This window comes from Rhynchophorus ferrugineus, unplaced genomic scaffold (genome assembly GCF_030347505.1).
Source record: "Rhynchophorus ferrugineus isolate W39M unplaced genomic scaffold, kcgeb_rfMv2 rfM545, whole genome shotgun sequence".
Taxonomy (NCBI): Eukaryota; Metazoa; Arthropoda; class Insecta; order Coleoptera; family Curculionidae; genus Rhynchophorus; species Rhynchophorus ferrugineus.
Genome location: NW_027473122.1, coordinates 35,001 through 52,391, shown reverse-complemented (window position 1 = coordinate 52,391; position 17,391 = coordinate 35,001).

Here is a 17,391-nt window from a genome sequence, read left to right as displayed (position 1 = left end):
GACTTAGGATTGAGTTCCGCCCACTGGCACAAAACGGACCAATCAGATTAGATAACATGTTATAAAAAGGACTCTCTGATTTTATGACCGAATCAGTCCGAAAGGGGTCGCCGTCGTTTGCGTTTGTTAATTTTTCTCATTACCTCTATTTTAAAAATATGGCTCGTACCAAGCAAACTGCGCGAAAATCAACAGGAGGTAAAGCTCCTAGGAAACAATTGGCTACCAAAGCGGCCAGGAAAAGCGCTCCAGCTACCGGTGGCGTTAAGAAACCACATCGCTACCGACCTGGGACGGTCGCTTTGCGGGAGATTCGTCGTTATCAAAAGAGCACCGAATTATTGATTAGGAAATTACCTTTTCAACGATTGGTTCGCGAAATCGCTCAAGATTTCAAGACCGATTTACGTTTTCAAAGTTCGGCGGTAATGGCTTTACAAGAGGCCAGCGAAGCTTATTTAGTTGGCCTTTTTGAGGATACTAATTTATGTGCGATACATGCAAAGCGAGTAACCATCATGCCCAAGGATATTCAGCTAGCCAGACGTATCAGAGGCGAACGTGCCTAAACTTTATTTTCTATCATTTATAATACTCTACTTATAGTCGTATTTTGCAACAAAAAAAAACGGTTCTTTTCAGAACCACCTAAATTTAATCAAAGAAAAAGAAGATAATTCAATTAATATTCTTTTATCGATATTTATATAAACCACTAAAAGAGTTATGGATTTTTATCTCAGAGTTATATTCGACTACATGTTAGTAATTAATAACAGTCGGTGTACTTATACGCATTGTTTTTAAAAACTAAAGAAAAAATAATGTAATCACTAATAACCAAAGAATAATAATATACTGTTGATAACAAAATTTGTATTTCAATATTGGATACTACAGCTGTATAATATATAAAATTAATTTTTTTAAGATTATTTCTTTTTTTATTTATCTAAATTGTGGCTCTGAAAAGAACCGTTTTCTCCTTTATGATATTCAAGGCTTATGGTTTACTTAGAACTGGTATATTTAGTGACGGCTTTGGTACCTTCACTAACGGCGTGCTTAGCCAATTCACCGGGCAGCAATAATCGCACGGCAGTTTGGATTTCTCTGCTTGTGATAGTAGATCTTTTATTGTAATGAGCGAGACGGGACGCTTCGGCGGCTATCCTTTCGAATATATCGTTCACGAAAGAATTCATGATCGACATGGCCTTGCTGGAGATACCCGTATCGGGATGAACTTGCTTTAAAACTTTGTAAATGTAGATCGCGTAGCTTTCCTTCCTCTTGCGTTTCTTTTTCTTGTCACTTTTGGAGATATTTTTCTGAGCCTTACCGGCCTTTTTGGCCGCCTTACCGCTTGTTTTCGGAGGCATTTCGAAATAAATATTACGATATTAAAGGAACCACGAAAAGTACTAGACTAAAACAAATTTCAGGAATCCTTAGAATTTATAGGCTCCTTAAATACACTCCTAAGCCCCGCCTATTATCTGAGTTAGCCTTTCATTGGTCGCGTACGAGATCATGCGTTCGGCTTACGAACAAAATTCGTTGCTAGTATGTTGACAGTTTTAGTACAGATTTCAACTCTAAGGCGAGCGAGTTCTAGAAGCAATCGATAGTAAAATGTCCGGACGTGGTAAAGGCGGAAAAGTGAAGGGAAAGGCGAAGTCTCGTTCTAACCGAGCGGGATTACAATTCCCTGTCGGTCGTATTCACAGACTTTTAAGGAAAGGGAATTATGCCGAACGCGTAGGGGCCGGTGCTCCCGTCTACTTAGCTGCCGTAATGGAATATCTGGCAGCCGAGGTTCTCGAATTGGCGGGTAACGCCGCTAGAGATAACAAGAAAACCAGGATTATCCCTAGGCATTTGCAATTGGCCATCAGAAACGACGAAGAATTGAACAAACTCCTATCCGGAGTTACTATAGCCCAGGGCGGCGTTCTGCCAAATATCCAAGCTGTATTGTTACCTAAAAAGACAGATAGCAAAACTAAATAAAACGAATGTAACCTATTTTATCATCAAATATCGGTCCTTTTCAGGACCACCAAGACAGCTGAAAAAGAGAATTTTATTATTTTAGCTTAAGTAGTAAAATAACAGGCATAAGTTTTAATTTTGAGAGGTTTTGTGATATACGACAGAGTTACGACGATATTTTATAGATCGCAATACTTTTGACAATACCTTTCTCTGAATCTTCGTGCATGCAGTCTCTTCTTAATGAGAGTATTGAACAATATCCATTTTATTGTATCGATATCGTATCTTTCTAATTTCTCATTCATTTCATTAATTATTTCCTAATTGTTATGATCGGATTTGCAAAGATTAGGATTTCTGTATATCGAACCGGTACATGTCAGCTGTATTTATGAGGTTATGTTATTTGTTCTTAGAATTTGATGTGATCAATTGAAAATGAGATGAAAGTTGCTTTAATTTATCGTTTCGGACCGACTATTAGTGCCGTGTCATCGTTTGGAGATTACTATGGAACATAATTGTGCGACGAGTTATGATAGACTGTCATTTATTGTTGCGACTGGATTTGGTGGTCTCCAGCTATATATGCGTTTATTATTTATAATTGTCGATCCGATTCACTACCTACTAATTCTATATTGTGAATTTTTAGTTTAATGATCATGTCCTTACTGTTGGACCAACACCCCACTTGGATGCATTGGTACGATGACTGTCTCCGTAGGAAGGCCATGCATGACAGTCAACCCATGTATTTCTTTTCATTAGGGTAGTTTATACAGTAAGTGTCTATTTATTGACTATAGGGTACCAATTAGTTACTTCGTATGGTTACCTTTAAGGTAATTGAATGATATTGTTGCTTTTAGTGAGCAACTAAATGACATTGAGAGATTTGACCGGATGTTAGTTTGAAGATGTTTATATATTCCATGCAACAATCTTTCGCTTATTCCGAGTTGCTGCGGTTATACACAGTTACTGACTTGCCCCTTGACATCCTCTCGGATGTGCACTTCCTTTGAGGATTATCCGTGATGACCTGTATTGCCTTATATAATTAGCATTTTTGAGTAAGTTTGAAATCTAGGTGAGAGTGCCGTTTATGTATGTATATGTTTGTTAATCTAGTGATTTATCATAGGTTACTTATTGTTGTTATTGCAATTTAGGTTAGATTGTTTCGAAGAGCCTTCCTTGATGTGAATATATCTCTTCCTTTGTTTCGACTGTGGGTGAATTCTGATGCTTAGCTAAGGATATTTTATATCATATTCTATTTATATCATTAATTTAGAATAGAATAGAATATAATATAATACAATTTTCAAAGATTTTTAATGATATTCTTGACAATTTTACGCTTCTCTATATTTGAAAATCCTATTCTTTGATTGTCTTGGTTCTCGCTAGATGGCGCGCGCCGCCTGATTTCTTTCTCTACTTTATGTCGTTGGATATTGTTTTCGTCTCTCATTCATTAGAATTGACGTACACGCATTGGAGGTTATGTCTTCGTTCTGTTTAAACGTTTTGTTTATTTTATTTTGTTATTGTTGTGTTTTTAGGTTTTCTTATGGATTAGACCGATCTTATGTGATTTGTCGACCTGTGACTTGTTTGTTTTACCCCCTCGCACCACTTGGAGGTTATGTCGGACACCATCTGTGTCACTAGATTGTACTTTTGTATGAATATTTCGTATTATTTCAGGGTGAATTTGACGCCGTAGATATGTTTTGATATTGTTTAACCACTTTTATTTCATTTTATTTTGTTGCTAGTCACCTTCCAATTAAGATACCAGCGGTGTATTTACATTTTTTGTATTTTTTAGGTTATCCGTGTCCAGTTCCCCTGACAGAACTGGTAGAGCCGACCGTGATCAATCTGGAAATCACATGTCCGAAGCTATCCGCATCAACCTGCGGTTCCTCTGCACTTGATGACCGAACGCCAACAGGCCAGGATTCTACCTTTGCTTAAGTACTTTCGGATATGTTGAATACTACATTTGTTTATATTAGACTTATCTGCTCGAAGTTTATTAGTTAGATGACTTATATGTTTGATTTGCAAGGTATGAGGTCTATTGAGATAGCGACCCCGTAGGACGGTGCAGTAACTTCGTGATTGTGTTTCATATTGTTCAATCATTCCTAATGCCAATCATCCTCCCATCGGAATATCAATAGTCTAGTTATGATTTTTAATGTTTTAGGTTAGGGAGTCTTGGCAGAGTTGACGGAACTGGCCGTGTCCGAGTGGTGGAATGGACAAAGCACCCTGGGACCATTGCTACTATGAGTTTGCCAATTTTCCACACTACAAGATGAGCATTATTTGTCTTTCTCTATGATTAGGACTATCGCTGAAACAGTAGTCCTAGCAAGTCCTACTCCCCAAGCGGAGAGAAGTTAGGGGGGCAGTAGGAATCTCGTTAATCCATGCACGCGCCTTCCTGATATGTTCGGGCATAGGCTGCGGTTGTCAAGGCGGTGGTAGTTAGTCCCGCCGTTTACCCGCGCTCGGCATCTCGATCCTTCTCTGAACGGATGCGAACGCGATCTGCTGAGCTGGTCTTTCCTGCGTAAGTATATGGACATTTTGAAATGTAGACTATCTGTCTATGGCTCTGGTGCTTGTTAAAACTCCGAGCTGGTCTTTCCTGCGTAAGTATCGGGGACGGTTCACGTACGGGTCTCCGAGCGCCTGTTCGGTTCCGTCGCGGCAGTATTGCGTAAAATTTTAGATAAGGACAGTGGGAATCTCGTTAATCCATGCACGCGCCTTCCTGATATGTTCGGGCATAGGCTGCGGTTGTCAAGGTGGTGGTAGTTAGTCCCGCCGTTTACCCGCGCTCGGCATCTCGATCCTTCTCTGAACGGATCCGAACGCGATCTGCTGAGCTGGTCTTTCCTGCGTAAGTATATGGACATTTTGAAATGTAGACTATCTGTCTATGGCTCTGGTGCTTGTTAAAGCTCCGAGCTGGTCTTTCCTGCGTAAGTATCGGGGACGGTTCACGTACGGGTCTCCGAGCGCCTGTTCGGTTCCGTCGCGGCAGTATTGCGTAAAATTTTAGATAAGGACAGTGGGAATCTCGTTAATCCATGCACGCGCCTTCCTGATATGTTCGGGCATAGGCTGCGGTTGTCAAGGTGGTGGTAGTTAGTCCCGCCGTTTACCCGCGCTCGGCATCTCGATCCTTCTCTGAACGGATCCGAACGCGATCTTAGTTAGGGACATTTTGAAATGTAGACCATGAGTCTATGGCTCAGGTGCTTGTTAAAGGTCTGAGCTGGTCTTTCCTGCGTAAGTATATGGACATTTTGAAATGTAGACTATCTGTCTATGGCTCTGGTGCTTGTTAAAGCTCCGAGCTGGTCTTTCCTGCGTAAGTATCGGGGACGGTTCACGTACGGGTCTCCGAGCGCCTGTTCGGTTCCGTCGCGGCCGTATTACGTAAAATTTTAGATAAGGACAGTGGGAATCTCGTTAATCCATGCACGCGCCTTCCTGATATGTTCGGGCATAGGCTGCGGTTGTCAAGGTGGTGGTAGTTAGTCCCGCCGTTTACCCGCGCTCGGCATCTCGATCCTTCTCTGAACGGATCCGAACGCGATCTTAGTTAGGGACATTTTGAAATGTAGACCATGAGTCTATGGCTCTGGTGCTTGTTAAAGGTCTGAGCTGGTCTTTCCTGCGTAAGTATATGGACATTTTGAAATGTAGACTATCTGTCTATGGCTCTGGTGCTTGTTAAAGCTCCGAGCTGGTCTTTCCTGCGTAAGTATCGGGAACGGTTCACGTACGGGTCTCCGAGCGCCTGTTCGGTTCCGTCGCGGCAGTATTGCGTAAAATTTTAGATAAGGACAGTGGGAATCTCGTTAATCCATGCACGCGCCTTCCTGATATGTTCGGGCATAGGCTGCGGTTGTCAAGGTGGTGGTAGTTAGTCCCGCCGTTTACCCGCGCTCGGCATCTCGATCCTTCTCTGAACGGATCCGAACGCGATCTTAGTTAGGGACATTTTGAATTGTAGACCATGAGTCTATGGCTCTGGTGCTTGTTAAAGGTCTGAGCTGGTCTTTCCTGCGTAAGTATATGGACATTTTGAAATGTAGACTATCTGTCTATGGCTCTGGTGCTTGTTAAAGCTCCGAGCTGGTCTTTCCTGCGTAAGTATCGGGGACGGTTCACGTACGGGTCTCCGAGCGCCTGTTCGGTTCCGTCGCGGCCGTATTGCGTAAAATTTTAGATAAGGACAGTGGGAATCTCGTTAATCCATGCACGCGCCTTCCTGATATGTTCGGGCATAGGCTGCGGTTGTCAAGGTGGTGGTAGTTAGTCCCGCCGTTTACCCGCGCTCGGCATCTCGATCCTTCTCTGAACGGATCCGAACGCGATCTTAGTTAGGGACATTTTGAAATGTAGACCATGAGTCTATGGCTCTGGTGCTTGTTAAAGGTCTGAGCTGGTCTTTCCTGCGTAAGTATATGGACATTTTGAAATGTAGACTATCTGTCTATGGCTCTGGTGCTTGTTAAAGCTCCGAGCTGGTCTTTCCTGCGTAAGTATCGGGGACGGTTCACGTACGGGTCTCCGAGCGCCTGTTCGGTTCCGTCGCGGCAGTATTGCGTAAAATTTTAGATAAGGACAGTGGGAATCTCGTTAATCCATGCACGCGCCTTCCTGATATGTTCGGGCATAGGCTGCGGTTGTCAAGGTGGTGGTAGTTAGTCCCGCCGTTTACCCGCGCTCGGCATCTCGATCCTTCTCTGAACGGATCCGAACGCGATCTTAGTTAGGGACATTTTGAAATGTAGACCATGAGTCTATGGCTCTGGTGCTTGTTAAAGGTCTGAGCTGGTCTTTCCTGCGTAAGTATATGGACATTTTGAAATGTAGACTATCTGTCTATGGCTCTGGTGCTTGTTAAAGCTCCGAGCTGGTCTTTCCTGCGTAAGTATCGGGGACGGTTCACGTACGGGTCTCCGAGCGCCTGTTCGGTTCCGTCGCGGCCGTATTACGTAAAATTTTAGATAAGGACAGTGGGAATCTCGTTAATCCATGCACGCGCCTTCCTGATATGTTCGGGCATAGGCTGCGGTTGTCAAGGTGGTGGTAGTTAGTCCCGCCGTTTACCCGCGCTCGGCATCTCGATCCTTCTCTGAACGGATCCGAACGCGATCTTAGTTAGGGACATTTTGAAATGTAGACCATGAGTCTATGGCTCTGGTGCTTGTTAAAGGTCTGAGCTGGTCTTTCCTGCGTAAGTATATGGACATTTTGAAATGTAGACTATCTGTCTATGGCTCTGGTGCTTGTTAAAGCTCCGAGCTGGTCTTTCCTGCGTAAGTATCGGGAACGGTTCACGTACGGGTCTCCGAGCGCCTGTTCGGTTCCGTCGTGGCAGTATTGCGTAAAATTTTAGATAAGGACAGTGGGAATCTCGTTAATCCATGCACGCGCCTTCCTGATATGTTCGGGCATAGGCTGCGGTTGTCAAGGTGGTGGTAGTTAGTCCCGCCGTTTACCCGCGCTCGGCATCTCGATCCTTCTCTGAACGGATCCGAACGCGATCTTAGTTAGGGACATTTTGAATTGTAGACCATGAGTCTATGGCTCTGGTGCTTGTTAAAGGTCTGAGCTGGTCTTTCCTACGTAAGTATATGGACATTTTGAAATGTAGACTATCTGTCTATGGCTCTGGTGCTTGTTAAAGCTCCGAGCTGGTCTTTCCTGCGTAAGTATCGGGGACGGTTCACGTACGGGTCTCCGAGCGCCTGTTCGGTTCCGTCGCGGCCGTATTGCGTAAAATTTTAGATAAGGACAGTGGGAATCTCGTTAATCCATGCACGCGCCTTCCTGATATGTTCGGGCATAGGCTGCGGTTGTCAAGGTGGTGGTAGTTAGTCCCGCCGTTTACCCGCGCTCGGCATCTCGATCCTTCTCTGAACGGATCCGAACGCGATCTTAGTTAGGGACATTTTGAAATGTAGACCATGAGTCTATGGCTCTGGTGCTTGTTAAAGGTCTGAGCTGGTCTTTCCTGCGTAAGTATATGGACATTTTGAAATGTAGACTATCTGTCTATGGCTCTGGTGCTTGTTAAAGCTCCGAGCTGGTCTTTCCTGCGTAAGTATCGGGAACGGTTCACGTACGGGTCTCCGAGCGCCTGTTCGGTTCCGTCGCGGCAGTATTGCGTAAAATTTTAGATAAGGACAGTGGGAATCTCGTTAATCCATGCACGCGCCTTCCTGATATGTTCGGGCATAGGCTGCGGTTGTCAAGGTGGTGGTAGTTAGTCCCGCCGTTTACCCGCGCTCGGCATCTCGATCCTTCTCTGAACGGATCCGAACGCGATCTTAGTTAGGGACATTTTGAATTGTAGACCATGAGTCTATGGCTCTGGTGCTTGTTAAAGGTCTGAGCTGGTCTTTCCTACGTAAGTATATGGACATTTTGAAATGTAGACTATCTGTCTATGGCTCTGGTGCTTGTTAAAGCTCCGAGCTGGTCTTTCCTGCGTAAGTATCGGGGACGGTTCACGTACGGGTCTCCGAGCGCCTGTTCGGTTCCGTCGCGGCCGTATTGCGTAAAATTTTAGATAAGGACAGTGGGAATCTCGTTAATCCATGCACGCGCCTTCCTGATATGTTCGGGCATAGGCTGCGGTTGTCAAGGTGGTGGTAGTTAGTCCCGCCGTTTACCCGCGCTCGGCATCTCGATCCTTCTCTGAACGGATCCGAACGCGATCTTAGTTAGGGACATTTTGAAATGTAGACCATGAGTCTATGGCTCTGGTGCTTGTTAAAGGTCTGAGCTGGTCTTTCCTGCGTAAGTATATGGACATTTTGAAATGTAGACTATCTGTCTATGGCTCTGGTGCTTGTTAAAGCTCCGAGCTGGTCTTTCCTGCGTAAGTATCGGGGACGGTTCACGTACGGGTCTCCGAGCGCCTGTTCGGTTCCGTCGCGGCCGTATTACGTAAAATTTTAGATAAGGACAGTGGGAATCTCGTTAATCCATGCACGCGCCTTCCTGATATGTTCGGGCATAGGCTGCGGTTGTCAAGGTGGTGGTAGTTAGTCCCGCCGTTTACCCGCGCTCGGCATCTCGATCCTTCTCTGAACGGATCCGAACGCGATCTTAGTTAGGGACATTTTGAAATGTAGACCATGAGTCTATGGCTCTGGTGCTTGTTAAAGGTCTGAGCTGGTCTTTCCTGCGTAAGTATATGGACATTTTGAAATGTAGACTATCTGTCTATGGCTCTGGTGCTTGTTAAAGCTCCGAGCTGGTCTTTCCTGCGTAAGTATCGGGGACGGTTCACGTACGGGTCTCCGAGCGCCTGTTCGGTTCCGTCGCGGCCGTATTGCGTAAAATTTTAGATAAGGACAGTGGGAATCTCGTTAATCCATGCACGCGCCTTCCTGATATGTTCGGGCATAGGCTGCGGTTGTCAAGGTGGTGGTAGTTAGTCCCGCCGTTTACCCGCGCTCGGCATCTCGATCCTTCTCTGAACGGATCCGAACGCGATCTGCTGAGCTGGTCTTTCCTGCGTAAGTATATGGACATTTTGAAATGTAGACTATCTGTCTATGGCTCTGGTGCTTGTTAAAGCTCCGAGCTGGTCTTTCCTGCGTAAGTATCGGGGACGGTTCACGTACGGGTCTCCGAGCGCCTGTTCGGTTCCGTCGCGGCCGTATTGCGTAAAATTTTAGATAAGGACAGTGGGAATCTCGTTAATCCATGCACGCGCCTTCCTGATATGTTCGGGCATAGGCTGCGGTTGTCAAGGTGGTGGTAGTTAGTCCCGCCGTTTACCCGCGCTCGGCATCTCGATCCTTCTCTGAACGGATCCGAACGCGATCTTAGTTAGGGACATTTTGAATTGTAGACCATGAGTCTATGGCTCTGGTGCTTGTTAAAGGTCTGAGCTGGTCTTTCCTACGTAAGTATATGGACATTTTGAAATGTAGACTATCTGTCTATGGCTCTGGTGCTTGTTAAAGCTCCGAGCTGGTCTTTCCTGCGTAAGTATCGGGGACGGTTCACGTACGGGTCTCCGAGCGCCTGTTCGGTTCCGTCGCGGCCGTATTGCGTAAAATTTTAGATAAGGACAGTGGGAATCTCGTTAATCCATGCACGCGCCTTCCTGATATGTTCGGGCATAGGCTGCGGTTGTCAAGGTGGTGGTAGTTAGTCCCGCCGTTTACCCGCGCTCGGCATCTCGATCCTTCTCTGAACGGATCCGAACGCGATCTGCTGAGCTGGTCTTTCCTGCGTAAGTATATGGACATTTTGAAATGTAGACTATCTGTCTATGGCTCTGGTGCTTGTTAAAGCTCCGAGCTGGTCTTTCCTGCGTAAGTATCGGGGACGGTTCACGTACGGGTCTCCGAGCGCCTGTTCGGTTCCGTCGCGGCCGTATTGCGTAAAATTTTAGATAAGGACAGTGGGAATCTCGTTAATCCATGCACGCGCCTTCCTGATATGTTCGGGCATAGGCTGCGGTTGTCAAGGTGGTGGTAGTTAGTCCCGCCGTTTACCCGCGCTCGGCATCTCGATCCTTCTCTGAACGGATCCGAACGCGATCTTAGTTAGGGACATTTTGAAATGTAGACCATGAGTCTATGGCTCTGGTGCTTGTTAAAGGTCTGAGCTGGTCTTTCCTGCGTAAGTATATGGACATTTTGAAATGTAGACTATCTGTCTATGGCTCTGGTGCTTGTTAAAGCTCCGAGCTGGTCTTTCCTGCGTAAGTATCGGGGACGGTTCACGTACGGGTCTCCGAGCGCCTGTTCGGTTCCGTCGCGGCCGTATTGCGTAAAATTTTAGATAAGGACAGTGGGAATCTCGTTAATCCATGCACGCGCCTTCCTGATATGTTCGGGCATAGGCTGCGGTTGTCAAGTTGGTGGTAGTTAGTCCCGCCGTTTACCCGCGCTCGGCATCTCGATCCTTCTCTGAACGGATCCGAACGCGATCTGCTGAGCTGGTCTTTCCTGCGTAAGTATATGGACATTTTGAAATGTAGACTATCTGTCTATGGCTCTGGTGCTTGTTAAAGCTCCGAGCTGGTCTTTCCTGCGTAAGTATCGGGGACGGTTCACGTACGGGTCTCCGAGCGCCTGTTCGGTTCCGTCGCGGCCGTATTACGTAAAATTTTAGATAAGGACAGTGGGAATCTCGTTAATCCATGCACGCGCCTTCCTGATATGTTCGGGCATAGGCTGCGGTTGTCAAGGTGGTGGTAGTTAGTCCCGCCGTTTACCCGCGCTCGGCATCTCGATCCTTCTCTGAACGGATCCGAACGCGATCTTAGTTAGGGACATTTTGAATTGTAGACCATGAGTCTATGGCTCTGGTGCTTGTTAAAGGTCTGAGCTGGTCTTTCCTACGTAAGTATATGGACATTTTGAAATGTAGACTATCTGTCTATGGCTCTGGTGCTTGTTAAAGCTCCGAGCTGGTCTTTCCTGCGTAAGTATCGGGGACGGTTCACGTACGGGTCTCCGAGCGCCTGTTCGGTTCCGTCGCGGCCGTATTGCGTAAAATTTTAGATAAGGACAGTGGGAATCTCGTTAATCCATGCACGCGCCTTCCTGATATGTTCGGGCATAGGCTGCGGTTGTCAAGGTGGTGGTAGTTAGTCCCGCCGTTTACCCGCGCTCGGCATCTCGATCCTTCTCTGAACGGATCCGAACGCGATCTTAGTTAGGGACATTTTGAATTGTAGACCATGAGTCTATGGCTCTGGTGCTTGTTAAAGGTCTGAGCTGGTCTTTCCTACGTAAGTATATGGACATTTTGAAATGTAGACTATCTGTCTATGGCTCTGGTGCTTGTTAAAGCTCCGAGCTGGTCTTTCCTGCGTAAGTATCGGGGACGGTTCACGTACGGGTCTCCGAGCGCCTGTTCGGTTCCGTCGCGGCCGTATTGCGTAAAATTTTAGATAAGGACAGTGGGAATCTCGTTAATCCATGCACGCGCCTTCCTTATATGTTCGGGCATAGGCTGCGGTTGTCAAGGTGGTGGTAGTTAGTCCCGCCGTTTACCCGCGCTCGGCATCTCGATCCTTCTCTGAACGGATCCGAACGCGATCTTAGTTAGGGACATTTTGAAATGTAGACCATGAGTCTATGGCTCTGGTGCTTGTTAAAGGTCTGAGCTGGTCTTTCCTGCGTAAGTATATGGACATTTTGAAATGTAGACTATCTGTCTATGGCTCTGGTGCTTGTTAAAGCTCCGAGCTGGTCTTTCCTGCGTAAGTATCGGGAACGGTTCACGTACGGGTCTCCGAGCGCCTGTTCGGTTCCGTCGCGGCAGTATTGCGTAAAATTTTAGATAAGGACAGTGGGAATCTCGTTAATCCATGCACGCGCCTTCCTGATATGTTCGGGCATAGGCTGCGGTTGTCAAGGTGGTGGTAGTTAGTCCCGCCGTTTACCCGCGCTCGGCATCTCGATCCTTCTCTGAACGGATCCGAACGCGATCTTAGTTAGGGACATTTTGAATTGTAGACCATGAGTCTATGGCTCTGGTGCTTGTTAAAGGTCTGAGCTGGTCTTTCCTACGTAAGTATATGGACATTTTGAAATGTAGACTATCTGTCTATGGCTCTGGTGCTTGTTAAAGCTCCGAGCTGGTCTTTCCTGCGTAAGTATCGGGGACGGTTCACGTACGGGTCTCCGAGCGCCTGTTCGGTTCCGTCGCGGCCGTATTGCGTAAAATTTTAGATAAGGACAGTGGGAATCTCGTTAATCCATGCACGCGCCTTCCTGATATGTTCGGGCATAGGCTGCGGTTGTCAAGGTGGTGGTAGTTAGTCCCGCCGTTTACCCGCGCTCGGCATCTCGATCCTTCTCTGAACGGATCCGAACGCGATCTTAGTTAGGGACATTTTGAAATGTAGACCATGAGTCTATGGCTCAGGTGCTTGTTAAAGGTCTGAGCTGGTCTTTCCTGCGTAAGTATATGGACATTTTGAAATGTAGACTATCTGTCTATGGCTCTGGTGCTTGTTAAAGCTCCGAGCTGGTCTTTCCTGCGTAAGTATCGGGGACGGTTCACGTACGGGTCTCCGAGCGCCTGTTCGGTTCCGTCGCGGCCGTATTACGTAAAATTTTAGATAAGGACAGTGGGAATCTCGTTAATCCATGCACGCGCCTTCCTGATATGTTCGGGCATAGGCTGCGGTTGTCAAGGTGGTGGTAGTTAGTCCCGCCGTTTACCCGCGCTCGGCATCTCGATCCTTCTCTGAACGGATCCGAACGCGATCTTAGTTAGGGACATTTTGAAATGTAGACCATGAGTCTATGGCTCTGGTGCTTGTTAAAGGTCTGAGCTGGTCTTTCCTGCGTAAGTATATGGACATTTTGAAATGTAGACTATCTGTCTATGGCTCTGGTGCTTGTTAAAGCTCCGAGCTGGTCTTTCCTGCGTAAGTATCGGGGACGGTTCACGTACGGGTCTCCGAGCGCCTGTTCGGTTCCGTCGCGGCCGTATTGCGTAAAATTTTAGATAAGGACAGTGGGAATCTCGTTAATCCATGCACGCGCCTTCCTGATATGTTCGGGCATAGGCTGCGGTTGTCAAGGTGGTGGTAGTTAGTCCCGCCGTTTACCCGCGCTCGGCATCTCGATCCTTCTCTGAACGGATCCGAACGCGATCTGCTGAGCTGGTCTTTCCTGCGTAAGTATATGGACATTTTGAAATGTAGACTATCTGTCTATGGCTCTGGTGCTTGTTAAAGCTCCGAGCTGGTCTTTCCTGCGTAAGTATCGGGGACGGTTCACGTACGGGTCTCCGAGCGCCTGTTCGGTTCCGTCGCGGCCGTATTGCGTAAAATTTTAGATAAGGACAGTGGGAATCTCGTTAATCCATGCACGCGCCTTCCTGATATGTTCGGGCATAGGCTGCGGTTGTCAAGGTGGTGGTAGTTAGTCCCGCCGTTTACCCGCGCTCGGCATCTCGATCCTTCTCTGAACGGATCCGAACGCGATCTGCTGAGCTGGTCTTTCCTACGTAAGTATATGGACATTTTGAAATGTAGACTATCTGTCTATGGCTCTGGTGCTTGTTAAAGCTCCGAGCTGGTCTTTCCTGCGTAAGTATCGGGGACGGTTCACGTACGGGTCTCCGAGCGCCTGTTCGGTTCCGTCGCGGCCGTATTGCGTAAAATTTTAGATAAGGACAGTGGGAATCTCGTTAATCCATGCACGCGCCTTCCTGATATGTTCGGGCATAGGCTGCGGTTGTCAAGGTGGTGGTAGTTAGTCCCGCCGTTTACCCGCGCTCGGCATCTCGATCCTTCTCTGAACGGATCCGAACGCGATCTTAGTTAGGGACATTTTGAAATGTAGACCATGAGTCTATGGCTCTGGTGCTTGTTAAAGGTCTGAGCTGGTCTTTCCTGCGTAAGTATATGGACATTTTGAAATGTAGACTATCTGTCTATGGCTCTGGTGCTTGTTAAAGCTCCGAGCTGGTCTTTCCTGCGTAAGTATCGGGGACGGTTCACGTACGGGTCTCCGAGCGCCTGTTCGGTTCCGTCGCGGCCGTATTGCGTAAAATTTTAGATAAGGACAGTGGGAATCTCGTTAATCCATGCACGCGCCTTCCTGATATGTTCGGGCATAGGCTGCGGTTGTCAAGTTGGTGGTAGTTAGTCCCGCCGTTTACCCGCGCTCGGCATCTCGATCCTTCTCTGAACGGATCCGAACGCGATCTGCTGAGCTGGTCTTTCCTGCGTAAGTATATGGACATTTTGAAATGTAGACTATCTGTCTATGGCTCTGGTGCTTGTTAAAGCTCCGAGCTGGTCTTTCCTGCGTAAGTATCGGGAACGGTTCACGTACGGGTCTCCGAGCGCCTGTTCGGTTCCGTCGCGGCAGTATTGCGTAAAATTTTAGATAAGGACAGTGGGAATCTCGTTAATCCATGCACGCGCCTTCCTGATATGTTCGGGCATAGGCTGCGGTTGTCAAGGCGGTGGTAGTTAGTCCCGCCGTTTACCCGCGCTCGGCATCTCGATCCTTCTCTGAACGGATCCGAACGCGATCTGCTGAGCTGGTCTTTCCTGCGTAAGTATATGGACATTTTGAAATGTAGACTATCTGTCTATGGCTCTGGTGCTTGTTAAAGCTCCGAGCTGGTCTTTCCTGCGTAAGTATCGGGGACGGTTCACGTACGGGTCTCCGAGCGCCTGTTCGGTTCCGTCGCGGCAGTATTGCGTAAAATTTTAGATAAGGACAGTGGGAATCTCGTTAATCCATGCACGCGCCTTCCTGATTTGTTCGGGCATAGGCTGCGGTTGTCAAGGCGGTGGTAGTTAGTCCCGCCGTTTACCCGCGAACGATATCTCGATAAGTTAAAATTCAAAATGGTCCAAAGGTTAGGCTACTTTCGTAACTAATCGTATTACAATGCATGACCTTTTTTGATTAATGTGGTTTCTATTTAAAGCAGGTTTTACAGTTTTACCTAATTGTCAGTTTTCTGAATGTCTAAACTATTTTCGTCCAATTTTTTTGATTAATTCATTCCAATCGAAGGTTGTACGTATTATCGGTTGCGACGATACAGAATTCCATGTATCTGTGATTGATGAGCATGTCTTCATGTTCGTTGATCCTTCATTTCATTAGAACCAAATATAGTTGCCATGTGATATCGATTTGGCTCTGAATTCTCGTCATGTCGAATTGGTATTATATGGTCCCTCATAAGTAGGTGCACTTGAAGGTTCGTCAAATTATGCGGGCGTCCTCCCGCTATATTCAGGTATACATCGGAGGTTTTAATGCAGTTGTAACTGGCCTCACCGTTTAACCGCATATGATATACTGAAACGCGGATTTTATTCGCCATCGGACCGAACGGGCTCTAGAAGTACAATGCGGGTAATGATCGAATTCAGATGAATGGAATTAGTCTCCAATTCAATTTCCGCACGGGGCGATGTTTTTTAATTGTTTTTTGATAGTTCATCGCATTAGGTCTGAAAACTGTATATTTAATAGTCTCATAAGGTATAACTTATAAACGTATCTTGTGGTTCGTCTTCGAACTGAACGTACATTTAAGACAATGTTCCGAATTAAAATAGTGAATTTAATTCTGGAAATCGTAAGAAAATGTTTCCAAACATGATAATAGAATACAAAAAGAGTATAGGCTAGGTGCTTATCGGTTAAGATGAATGATATCCTTAAGTTTACACAACGTTCTGTAAAACGAATTTAGCAAAATAAAAGAGATTTACATCCCTTGTATTTGTCTTTATATACATACGCATATTATATGCAATATACTTATGTACGGAAAATGTTCCCAAGAACGAATTTAGACAAATAAAAAGGCGAATAGAAAAGATTGACATCCTCTCTATTCGCCTTTGTTATTTATACAGGCATACATAAATGCATCGTCGATGTATATCAATGCGATATATTTATGTACGGAAAATGTTCCCAAGAACGAATTTAGACAAATAAAAAGGCGAATAGAAAATATTGACATCCTCTCTATTCGCCTTTGTTATTTATACAGGCATACATAAATGCATCGTCGATGTATATCAATGCGATATATTTTTGTACGGAAAATGTTCCCAAGAACGAATTTAGACAAATAAAAAGGCGAATAGAAAAGATTGACATCCTCTCTATTCGCCTTTGTTATTTATACAAGCATACATAAATGTATCATCGATGTATATCAATGCGATATATTTATGTACGGAAAATGTTCCCAAGAACGAATTTAGACAAATAAAAAGGCGAATAGAAAGGATTGACATCCTCTCTATTCGCCTTTGTTATTTATACAAGCATACATAAATGTATCATCGATGTATATCAATGCGATATATTTATGTACGGAAAATGTTCCCAAGAACGAATTTAGACAAATAAAAAGGCGAATAGAAAGGATTGACATCCTCTCTATTCGCCTTTGTTATTTATACATGCATACATAAATGCGTCGTCGATGTATATCAATGCGATATATTTATGTACGGAAAATGTTCCCAAGAACGAATTTAGACAAATAAAAAGGCGAATAGAAAAGATTGACATCCTCTCTATTCGCCTTTGTTATTTATACAGGCATACATAAATGCATCGTCGATGTATATCAATGCGATATATTTATGTACGGAAAATGTTCCCAAGAACGAATTTAGACAAATAAAAAGGCGAATAGAAAAGATTGACATCCTCTCTATTCGCCTTTGTTATTTATACATGCATACATAAATGCGTCGTCGATGTATATCAATGCGATATATTTATGTACGGAAAATGTTCCCAAGAACGAATTTAGACAAATAAAAAGGCGAATAGAAAAGATTGACATCCTCTCTATTCGCCTTTG